This window comes from Pinus tabuliformis, chromosome 3_2 (assembly GCF_031772625.1).
Source record: "Pinus tabuliformis cultivar Carrire ecotype Pingquan chromosome 3_2, CPIR1, whole genome shotgun sequence".
NCBI classification, from domain to species: Eukaryota; Viridiplantae; Streptophyta; class Pinopsida; order Pinales; family Pinaceae; genus Pinus; species Pinus tabuliformis.
This window is the reverse complement of record NC_142302.1, coordinates 1021229816-1021241868: the sequence shown is the minus strand read 5'-3', so window position 1 is coordinate 1021241868 and position 12053 is coordinate 1021229816. Positions and strand designations below refer to the sequence as shown.

The window sequence follows — 12053 nt, the reverse complement described above, 5'->3', positions numbered from 1 at the left end:
AGATCATGGTGGTATCTATCAAATGCTCAAATAGCTCACTAAAGAGCTTCCTCAACCAAACAACTTCACAACAAGCCATACTAGCAGCAATGTATTCGACTTCGGTAATGCTTAGAGCAATCAATTTTTGCTTCCTATTCATCCAAGAAATTAACGCAAACCCCAATGAGAAGCAACATCCAGATGTGCTCTTACGATCCACCACACTGTCAGCCCAGTCAGCATCAGTGTATCCATGCAGCCTCAAATTCCCTGTAGTGTATCTCAGTCCATAGTTGATTGTACCACGAAGATATCTCAAGAGATTCTTAGCAGCAATCCAATGTACGTGATGAGGCTAGACCATAAATTGACTCAATGTATTCATAGCTAAGCATATATCCGGTCGGGAGTTTACCAAGAAAATCAAGGCCCCCACAAGTTGTCGATACTCGGAAAGGTTTGCCAATTCGGGCCCAATAGGACTTCCACATAGTTTCTTGAAGTTGAGTTCCATCAGAGTAGACACAGATTTGCAATCCGCCATCCCACATCTCTCGAGCATCTTCACAATGTGTTTTCCTTGAGAAAGGAAAATCTCACCAGGCTTTTGTCAAACCTCCAAACCTAAGAAGTAATGCATTAGACCTAGGTCCTTCATTTCAAATTCGGAAGCCAACTAACTCTTAGATTGATAAATGAGAGGGTTTGAACCTATGAAAAAGAGATCATCTAAATAAAGGACCAAAATGAGAGGCATGTCCTTTTCAACCTTGAAGTATAGGTTAGGATTATCAACGCTCCTTGCAAATCCCAGCTTCATAAGATAGCTATCAATCCTCTCATACCAAGCCCTAGGGCTTGCTTCAACCTATAGAGGGATTTCTTCAACCTGCATACATGTGTCCCTCGATCTTGTATTTCGAACCCCTCTGAGGTTGTTCCAAGTAAACTTCCTCCTTAAGCGAGCCATGCAAGAAAGCAGTTTTAACATCCATCTCATGTAGGCTCCATTCTTGAGAGGCAGCAAGAGCAATAATTGATCGGATAGTGATATATCGGGCAATCGGTGCAAATATCTCGTCATAGTCCACTCCTTCCTTTTGAGAGAAGCCTCAAGCAATCAACCTGACCTTATATTTTTCAGCACTACCATCAGCTCCATGTTTAATTTTGTTTAGCCATTTTGAGGTGGACTACAGACTTGTCCTTCGATCTAGGCACCACTTCCTAGACATAATTTTTCATGATAGATTCATATTCCTCATTCATCGCATCCTCCTAGACTTGCTGCTTTATGGCTTCTTCAAATGTACATGGCTCAGATTGAACAATGGTACTCATAGCAACTAAGTACCCTTGATACCTATTCGGCTTCTTACTTTCACAAAATGTCCCTCTTGGAGCAATATGTTTTTTAGCATCTTCTATAGTATCTTTGAGCCACAAAGGTATTTTTCTTGAAGTAGAGGGATCACTACAAGGTGGATCAATGGGATCCATCGAGCATACCTATGACCATCTTCCTTACCCCAGGTAAGGCTTTGTAATGAAGGTGAGCAAATCTCTGGTGCCATTGTTCAAATTGAAGAGAAGTATCACAAGTCAAGGTTCCCAAAGGGCTTCCTCCAACTTAATAGAGACCTTTAACCCTAAATCCAAGTGTAAATGCATCTTTAGGGTTTCTTTGCCAAATACGTGTCTTTCCATCAATGAATGCTACCTTGAAGCCTTTATCATCCATCGCAGAAATAGACACCAGGTTCTTCTTCAAATCGGGTACATACAATACTTCTTGTAGATGAATGATTTGACCTTGGCTCATCTTCCGTAGTAGCTCGCAACACTTATCTCGCTATATATCTATGGAAAATGGTTTCGCTATTCGTCTATGATCTTGTTATTTCTCTATGGCATATGATTTTGCTATAGCATATGGTCACACTTTGTGGTCTCGCCCTGTGGATGCTCTTGCATATGTCTCGTAGCTTTGCAATACTTAGAGAATGATCTCACTATACTCTGGAATGATCTCGATGTACTCTAGAATGATCTCGCTATCTTACCTGTGGTTGTTCTCGTGTTTGTTGCATAGTCTCGCTATACTTCTGAGGTTGGTCTCACATACTCTGTGACTGTATCTGTCTCACATCATTGTAATGGTTGTTATGGTCTCCCTCTTCAGTATGGTCTCGTATCTTTGTTTAGTCTCACATCTCTGTAACCATGACATCTCTATATGGATTTGTATCTTTGTATGATCTCGTATCTCTGTCTGGGCTCGCATCTATGTATGGTCATTGTGACATCTCTTTATGGCTTTGTATGTTTGTATGGTCTCATATCTTCATGGTATATCTATTGTGATACTTTGGTTACATTGTATTTTGACAAAGATACTTGTAATGATAATATGTCTCCCTTAATATATAACCTCTATGACCTTGACCAATGTATGTAATCCTACTCTATGCCCTAGATGCATATGTGACAGCACCCCTAATTCATATATGACCTTAATGCCAGCGATCTAAAGTTATCATGATGACAACGATACGCAGATATAATACTTAAACAATGTCATTGTTAAAAGTTGATCAGTGATGGTATATAGTGATAGGGATAGCATTGTTATACAGTGTCAAGGATAACGATGTTATACAGTAACATGAACAATGGAACTAATGCTTGATGACAGTGAACCATGATATGGCAGTAACTATGTTTGACAATGATCTGACAGTGATATGGCCAGCTACTTTTTGATATGTCCATATGTTCATAACAATTCCTATGGGATGTGACAGAATTCTACATGATTGTGATCTACTAGACAGTGACAATGACCTACTGTGTCATTGACACATATGATAGTAACCTTGCTTATGATCCATGACGACAGTAATGGAATGGCAATTGCTTGATAATTGGTTGGCAGTGATCTGTCGTACATGGACAGAGATATGATAGCAGCCCTCTTGGACTTGTTTGATTATTGGAGATCAAATCATTCAGTTCACAAACGAAGTTGTGAACTGACACAGGTTAGCCTTAGGAGGCCTGATGTAATTGATGTATCTCCTTATGGATGTACTTTGTATCTCAACTAAACAATTGATGAATATCTAATAGAAGAAGAATCTGGTTGGGTTTTCCCCCTTGTGGGGTTTTGCCCTGGTCTTTGACCTAAATCATGGTGTCTTTATTTTTGCATGCTTTTCTTCTGTTGCTCTTTATTATTTTGTTGCATTGTTGATGTTATTATTCTTTCTATATAATTGTTAATGATGAAATAATGTTATGGAGTGAATGTTATGTTAAATGGTGAATAAGTTTGAAAGCGCGATTATCTATAGCAAAGAACAATCAAGCCCTAAAATTAACACCTGGGACTGAAATTTGTTGCCCATCCAACATGTCTTCGTGTCGCAAACTGCTCAATGATGTCATCTCTACAAATTGACCATGGCCACAAAACCCAACTGCAAAAATTTAAGAAATTATTCTATTGTTGCAAACCATCGTGATCTCACATATCTCTTTCAGAATCTTCTTGAACGCCCTAATACCATGATAAATTTCAAATACCGGTCAGATTTATTTACTGATGACAATTTATTTATTTAGCAAAATAAACATTGTATCATCAAAAAATAAAATCATTGGTATTTTCAACTTCTAAAAATAAATATATGCGGCAGAAATTAACTCAAAGAGATCAATCACACATTGCAAAATTAATTCACTCACAACAATTCTTTGTCATGTATTAATTTGGAAAATCTGGGTTTTCAACCCACAGGATACAAGGAAAAATACAATATCCAAAACCTTTAACTCAGCTCCCAAAAAACAAATTCAGCCCAAGTAATTCAGCCTCAAGGAAATCAGCCTCTGGAAGAAATCGGCCTAGACAAATTGGCCAGAATAATTAACCAGCAAGATCAACTTGCGCCATGCTTGCGTGCCACTACTATGCACTAGGGAAAACTCGGCCCTCCAACAATTTGGCTTCATCCAGATCAAATTGATCTCCCTCCAACAACTCAACCTTGCAATCTCCTTCACTCAACCTCCTGGATTCGCCCTCAATCCACTCACACTTCTCCTTTGTGCTCCTAGTCCATTGAGCCACTCGCACTTAGAGAAAATCACTCTCTTTGTGATGACTTGCTCACTTGAGTTTTGTGTGTCTTCACCTCTTCGCTAGGTTTCCTTTATAATCTTCATTAAGCCCAAATCCCTAACCCTAATCTCCCTTCTAGAAACATCTTGGAGATCAATGGTTGAGATTATTTCTAAGTCACTTAAATAATTAAATTATTTATCCTTAGAAATGACTTAATAGTCCATAATAATTAATTGACTTTAATTATTGTACTTGTCCAAAGTTAGACTTAGGAAAGAAGACATAAATCACTTACTCCACCAAGAAAGCACCTAGAAGAGGCAAATAATGTCTTCCATGTGCCACGACACCAAGCCTATGTAGAAGACCTTCTGAAGCTACCACTAGCTTCAACACTATTGGCTTGGACAAAATGGCAGCAGCAAGTAGGACACACAAAGATGAGGATGCTCTTCCATTCTTAAAGAAACCATCAAGCATAAGTGGGAGTGGGACTACATTTCAAACAACAAGAAAGAGGCAAGATGGTGCTCCACTAGGCATGATCTTTCAACAAGCACTATGAGAGGAGGTTGATCTTAGCATTGGGTTCTTTTTGTATCTCGACTTCTTTTTATTTAATGGTGCACAATCTCCTTTTATTTTACAAGTATGTGCCTCCCATTTGACAGAAGCTTAGAACAACATTGTTGGTTAAGGAAAATAAGGAGGCGGATAAACTCCCAACACCTATTAAATCAGCGTGGTTCTTCTTACCTCCTAGGGAGGTACTTTCGTACTTTTCATGACAATAGCATTGTAAGTCCAAAGAGATGCAAGTCAAACGCTGTGTAAGCCAAGTGATGATTATGTATTATGGTATCCTAGACCTATGATGGTCGGCCATGCCCAATTCTTTTAGTCCACACTCTCAAGTTTTTTCATCCTAGATAGGATTGGAGGTCTTGGTATGGATCTACTTGGACACATGGATTAGATGAACCATCAGTTTTGTAAGGGTGATCACACTATGTAGGGCCAATCTAGCCTGTGACTTGAGCGCACCTATGTCTTTTCAACATGGTCATGTGTCATAGAGTTTGTATCCATCTCGTTGCCCATGGTACGGTATAATTTAGTTTCTCCACATGGCAGTCTCACAATTCACAGCATTTCATATTTTATAGGGTGCTACACATATTCCAATGCACAGGATTCCCAAGACCAAAATTCAACAATGGCTCAAAAGGATTGTCATGATACCTACTGGACATGCCACATTGAAATTTTGGCAAAAGAATCATTCCTCAAGCATAACTCAGCCTACAAAGGGGATGTGGACATCAGTAAAAAGGTGGCAATTACATTTTATAAGCATGTCTCCTATTTTACATTGCTTATGCACTAAAATGCTTTATAACACCCATGCAAGTGTGTTCAAGCCTAAAAGACAAGAAATGTCAAATTCCTCAAGAAATGCAAGCAAGTTCCAGCTAGCACGTGTGAAGTAGTAGGGTCAAAGATGCACTTTTGAAATAAAAAGGTCAAAATGCATATTCCAAGTGAAACATTATGAATGAAATGTAGAAAATTTGTTTAGGCCCAACCCGGTTTCAAGTTTTGTGAAATCACATCAAGTTTAACGCCCAACCCACATGTTTTATGTGGCTGTAATAAACATGAATATTTTTCAAACAAGAAACACATGAGCCTACTCCAATCTTTCACTTTTGCTGAGAAAAAATACAAGCAGACACACAATTTCGACACAAGGAATTTCAGTCTAATGACCTTAGAAAAACCCCGAAGGGGAAACTAGTGAGAGAGAGAGAGAGAGACAGATTTTATTTTTTCAGAGAAATTATTACAGCAATAAATGACAGAAAACATAGTTAACTTATCTCCCTGAATTCAAGCCCAGAATTCCTTAGAAACTGTGCTATGGCTGCTCCTTGAATTTTTTGCCTGACAACTCCTAGATTTTCATGCTCAGCGCACTTAGAAAATCATTCCACTCTTGTACAATCTGACAACAATTAATGCTTGTCAATTCCCCTCAAAATTCATGCAACTTGCCTCAAAGTTAACACACAGCCTGCCTAGAATTTTGAGCCACCGACAGCCTCGAAATCCATGCTCTGACAGCTCTGAAAATTGTGCTTAGACACCCTCGAATTCTATGCAATGACAGTGCAATAAATGCGCAAACTCTCCTCGGGATTCATGCCTCGTCAGCCTCGATTTTATTGCCTGTAATAGCAAGCAATAAATGCCTATCAACCCTGTTAGAAATTCACGCCCATACCCTTGAAAATCACATTGCCCTTCCCTCAATTTCCATGCTTAGCTTGCTCAGCCTCTGTCTTGAAATTCGTGTTGCTTAGCTATTGTACTTTGTTGTTGTACCTGATGTACTTTGCCCTTCTCCTACTGTAAATAGCTCTCTCAACCTCATTTTCTCTTCTTCTCCAAATCTCATGATGAAAGCATGCAAATGGTGCCTAATTCCTCCTCGAGTTTTATTTTTGTTGTCTCATAATGAAGAAAGGCCTAACCCTAAGATCCAATGGTTGAAATTAGGTCTTAGCCATTGAGATCAAAGGTGGGGATTTAGTCTCTCATTGACCCGTAAATCACTTTATCCCTATGTTGCATGAGTTTCTGGAACGTGGGAACGTTGGGAACTTGGGTACGGGTGTCGGGAACGGCTAGAGGTTTCCCCAAAATTTACAAGAAACAGCTAATCGGGAACGGTAATATTATATAATAAAAAAATTTAAAATATAAAAATAAAAAATATATAATTATATAATAATCAAAATTAATATTAAATCAAAATATTCAAATATTAAAATCAATTTAAATATATAATCTCTCTTATATATAAATATATTCTGTAGAGCCCGCAGAGGTTTGGTCTCGTGGCCAGCAAACGATCTGCTAAGTTGTTCGTGCCGCTATGCAGGTCACGAGTTCGAGTCTCATCTTAACCGAGGGTCGTTCTTGCGGGCTGGGCGGTTCCTCCTAGAGGTTATAGTGGCAGCTGGTGGGATTCGACCCCGTGTAATGCGAGTACAATACCACCGCCGTTGTCGATTCCGCTAGTCAACAAAAAATATATATATATTCTCTGGGTGTCTCTCTTCCTGAGTCTACCTGTTATATATATAAAATATTAAAACGTCAAGTTCATTATCAGTTCTCTGACACATGACAGTATTTGAAACAATCTGCCTTAAAAATACAAAGGAACAATTTTACCTATGTTTCTCTAGTTATTCTTATGAGAAAAAGTAAAGTGACTCTAATGGTTAAGCATTGACTGCCACATACAATATGCACACAATCTTCTGTGATACATATACATAAACAAAAAAATAAATACTCATCAGCATGACATCCCAGATATCGCCCTTACATTGAGGTGTCACACGCTTCCTTAACCCATCAAGAGATTGCTCCAGTTTCTCAATTAAGGATATCGGTGTTAAGGATGTCTTTGGCCTTTCTTCCTGCGAAGGTTTCAACAAAGCCTCATGTTTTGTGGGCAGTTCAACATATTTTTCTACATGCTTTGTATTCCCCAACCCCAGGGAACGCGGGAACTCCAAAAAAAACAGTCTTCAAAGCTCCCGGAACTTTCCCAAGCTCCCATTGCAGCTCCCACAGAAAAGGGAACGTTCCCATACAGTTCCAAAGCTTCCAGGAGCGCGGGAACCATTGGAACAGGTTTCCCACCTCTAGAGAGTGGTTCCCGTGTAACAGAGCTTTATCCCCTAAGTCCCCTTTTCATTAATTAACTCAAAAAATCACTGTATGACTTCATGTCTCATAAAGTCACTTTAAATTTATTTCTCGTAAAGTTAAGTCAAGGGGACCATGTTAGGACACTTTTTCCTAGGCTATACACAAAACCTTAGGAACACTTGTCCTTGGTACACTTTTTCTGACACTCCCTCTTACTGAGGAAAGTGTCCTTCACCACACCCATCTCGTCTCTAAAGTAAACATGCTTGCCTCTTGGTAAGGACTTCATGAGAATATTGACTCTCTATTCATCAATAGATAAATACTCAAGTTGCACTGCCCCTTTCTGAACATAGTCACAAATGAAGTGGTATATGATCCCTATGTGTTTTGACCTGTCATGAAAAAACTGGATTCTCCATGGGTTTTATGCAACTCTGATTATCGCAATAAATCATTATAAGCCCCAACTGCTAACCAAATAAGCCCACCAACATCTTGCAAAGCCAAATTGCCTCACAACTATGCCTGACAAGCTGCCATATAACCTGCCTCAACAAAACTCAGTGCTACTAACTGTTGTTTCCCTCTGAACCATGATACAACTACCGAGCCTAACCTAAAACAACACCCATAAGTTCTTTTCTTGTCACCAACACATCCTACGCAATTTGAGTTTGTATATCCAGTCATCCTGACTCCATCCCCCTTAACATAGTCCAGACACCAGACCATAATACATTGTCCTCTACAAATACCGAAGCAAATGTCTTGCATCCACCCAATGCACTCTCCTAGGCTCCACCATAAACTGACTAAGAGTGTTAATTGAAAAATAGATGTCTAGTCTAGTGTTGACCAGATACATCAATGAGCCTATCCATTGACGATACATCGTAGGATCAACCAACTAGGACTCAGAAATGTGAAGCTTCTTCTAGTTGGTAATCATAGGCATGGGCATGAGCCTACAATCCTCCATATGAAATCTCATAAAAATGTCTACTGCATATTTGTCCTGTCCCAAAATGATATGACCCTCCTCCTACCACACCTCTAATCCCAAGAAATAATGCATCAGTACAATGTTTGTCGTCTCAAACGTTGAAGCAAGATCATGCTTGCAGTACTCTACAAGTCTCTTTATACATGTAATATACTAATACATGAATCATCAACATATAGTACAAGAATGAGAGGATCCTCACCAATCACAATGCAATTGAGATTTGGATCAGCATCACTCTTCCTGAAATCCATCTGTTGCAAGTTGGTGTCCATCTGAGAATAACAAGCTCTCAAAGCTTGCTTCTAGCCATATAATACCTTCTTCAACCTACAAACATGGGACTCCCTCCCATGCACCTCAATGCCCTGTGGTTGCTCAATGTACACCTCTTCTTGAATAATACCATTCAAAAATGCAATCTTCACATCTATCTGGTGGATCTTCCAACCAATTTTTGCTGCTATAGAGACCACCGATCTAATAGAGGTATATCGAGCAACTGGAGTGAAGGTCTCCTCAAAATTGACTCCCTTAACTTGCAAAACCTTTGAGCCACAAACTGAACTCTGTACTTCTCAATGTTTCCATTCACGACATGGTTGATCTTGTAGAGCCACCTAGAAGTCACCATTGACTTCCCCTCAAGCCTCGGCACTATCTCCCACACATCATTCTTCATGATGGAAGTATACTCTTCCACCATGGCATCCCTTCAGACTCGTTGGCCTATAGCCTCCTCATAGCTAGAAGGCTCGGTCTCAACAATGCTACACACAATAGCCAAATAGCCACCAAAGCACTCTGGTGATTTGCTCTCCCTAACTGACCACTTGGGTTTTCCCACTAACTCTCAAGCTTCCTTCAAGGTATCATGAAGCCATTTTGGCTTCCACTTCCCTGAAGTAGCCTCATGTGCTAAACCAGCAAATTAGCAACCTCTTGAAGCAACAAACCCCTAGGATCAAGAGCTCTAATACCAAATTTTACGTATCCAGATCAAAAATTGTACAGAAACATAAGAAAAGATAGATTAGCAACCAAAAAATCAGCCACTTTGAAGGGGGAAACTCCCTTTACATCACATAAATGAACAATTCTTGTATAATTCAAAAGACAAGACCTCCTTGGCATATACAGGAGTCTAAAGGGTCAAAATATAATTAGGGCCTACATAACAATAATAATGTAAGGGCACAACAATAACAGTAGTGGGCTTCTATAGGGCACAGCGATAACAATATGGAGGCTACACTAATATTATAGGGACCTAACAGTCTGGCTCCTATTTCCTAGCACACTAGTGCCTCATATTTCTTAGGATGCAAGCTTCCTCAAAACTGAGCACAATCAATCTTCTAAATCCTTGCACACTCGTGATCTCCTATTTCTTAGGAAACAAGCTTTTTGCGCTCTCCACAATCAAGGATGATCTCACAAACTTGTGAACTGCCTTGTCTCACAAACCTTGTGTACAAAACTTATGATTTCCCATGCCTTCGTCCTCCTCTTTATCAACCCAATTCTCATTGACAAGTTAACTGAGAGTCCAACTTATTCTCTCTCCAATCAATACTTGGAGTATTAACTCGTTCTCCCTTCAATCAAGACTAAAGACTAACTCACTCTAACTGAACTTGTAACTGCCACCTCATATTGTAGTCAAACTAATGAAGACTCCACTTAACTGAAGCTCCAACTCTGGGCATGCCATCTTGATGACTATTAAGTAAACTAGAAATAAACTCATCATAACTAAAGTCTAACTCATGAGCTCGCGCTCATACTAAGAGAAAGACAAATCGAGGTCTTCACTAGCTAAGGCACAAGCCAAAAGACCTTTACTCGCTACATTTTCAACAAATACTATGAGTACCATTGTATTGGATGTGTTTTGGATTGTATTGTCTTGAAGCAAGCATGGCTTGTGGAGTGATTCCTTTCATAAGAGTATTTGAGTGTTATCCTACCTTAAGATTTCTTCTCTCCGTATTCTCGAAGTTGTTCATGGTGAATGTTTTGGTATCTTGAATGTTCAAGTGCTTATTTCTGAACTTTTATGGTGGATTCTTTCTTATATCTTTGAAGTTTTACTACATTCAATGGGTTGGAGACTCTACCAGGCATCATGAGCACTACAACAAAAGTCAACTCTTTCATGCTTAATAATCAAATGATGTTCCTTCTTGCACACCTCAAGGAGGACTGCCAATGTGGCCTTTACTCAAGTTACCTGCAACCTCAAGTACAGGAATTTGAATGCTGTTCTTGAACATATTTTTGCTCTTAATGACCCTTTAGAACCCCAAATTGGATATCAAAAGTCGTCATCAAACTATAGAAGTAACAAGGTTCTTTTGTGCAGGACTTTTTTAGCAAATGTCTCCTAGGCGAAGCTTAAAGAACCTTGATCAGGTTCTGACCGGAATACTTGTGACAGGTCTAGGTTAATCATAGAAGAGGAGTGACCCACAGACAACAATTCTGTGGAACCTAGTAGCTACCAGCCTTGATCTTAGCCATGTATTTCCACATAAAGCCAACATTTCCTGAATATATTTTTGCCAAAAGGCATGAAATGTCACACTTCTCTGTTTATGGTTTGTTGTTAAAGTCTCCTAAGGTTTACCTTGGAACATTAAACAATTCTAAAGGAAGCTGGGAGGTTTTGGAGTAGAAAAATTGACAAAGCAACTCTAAAGCTCTGTTTTGTAGATAATATTAGCCTACAGGCATAGATGGCACTTTGTAATTATCTTACCTGTAATATAATCTTATTCTGAGATCAAATAAATTGTAACACACTAATTTCTTAGAGCTCCTGTGGATGTATGTATGTCAGGTGGTGGTTTACTGGTTGAAATAGGGTTGTTCCCCAAAAACGACCTTATTCAAACCGTTCTACAGTAAACAGGAACTGATGCAGTGCTAAATAGCCAAACTTCCTACTTGACACAAACATGGCCTGAGCTTTCTAAACTTGGTCAGTTCTTGCCGTTAAGCTTAACAAAAACTTTGGATGCAAAAAGAAACCCATCCAGAGCCCTATATCTGAACCTAATTGGAGTAAAATATATTGAAACACGTTAATTTCTTAGACCTCATGTGCATGTATGTCTGTCGGGTGGTGGTTTACTGGTTGAAATAGGGTATCGCCACAATAACAACCTTGTTCAAACCCCAGTGGGCACGAACTCCTGACCTGATCATATG

The 12053-nt window shown here is 39.3% G+C and overlaps 1 protein-coding gene across 2 annotated transcripts in view; it reads right to left on the bottom strand.

Annotated features, from left to right (window-relative positions):
* LOC149184059 (glycerophosphodiester phosphodiesterase GDPD4-like) overlaps positions 1-12053 on the bottom strand; it is a 250566-nt gene that overhangs the window by 237351 nt on the left and 1162 nt on the right. The gene's annotated exons all lie outside the window — the stretch shown is intronic.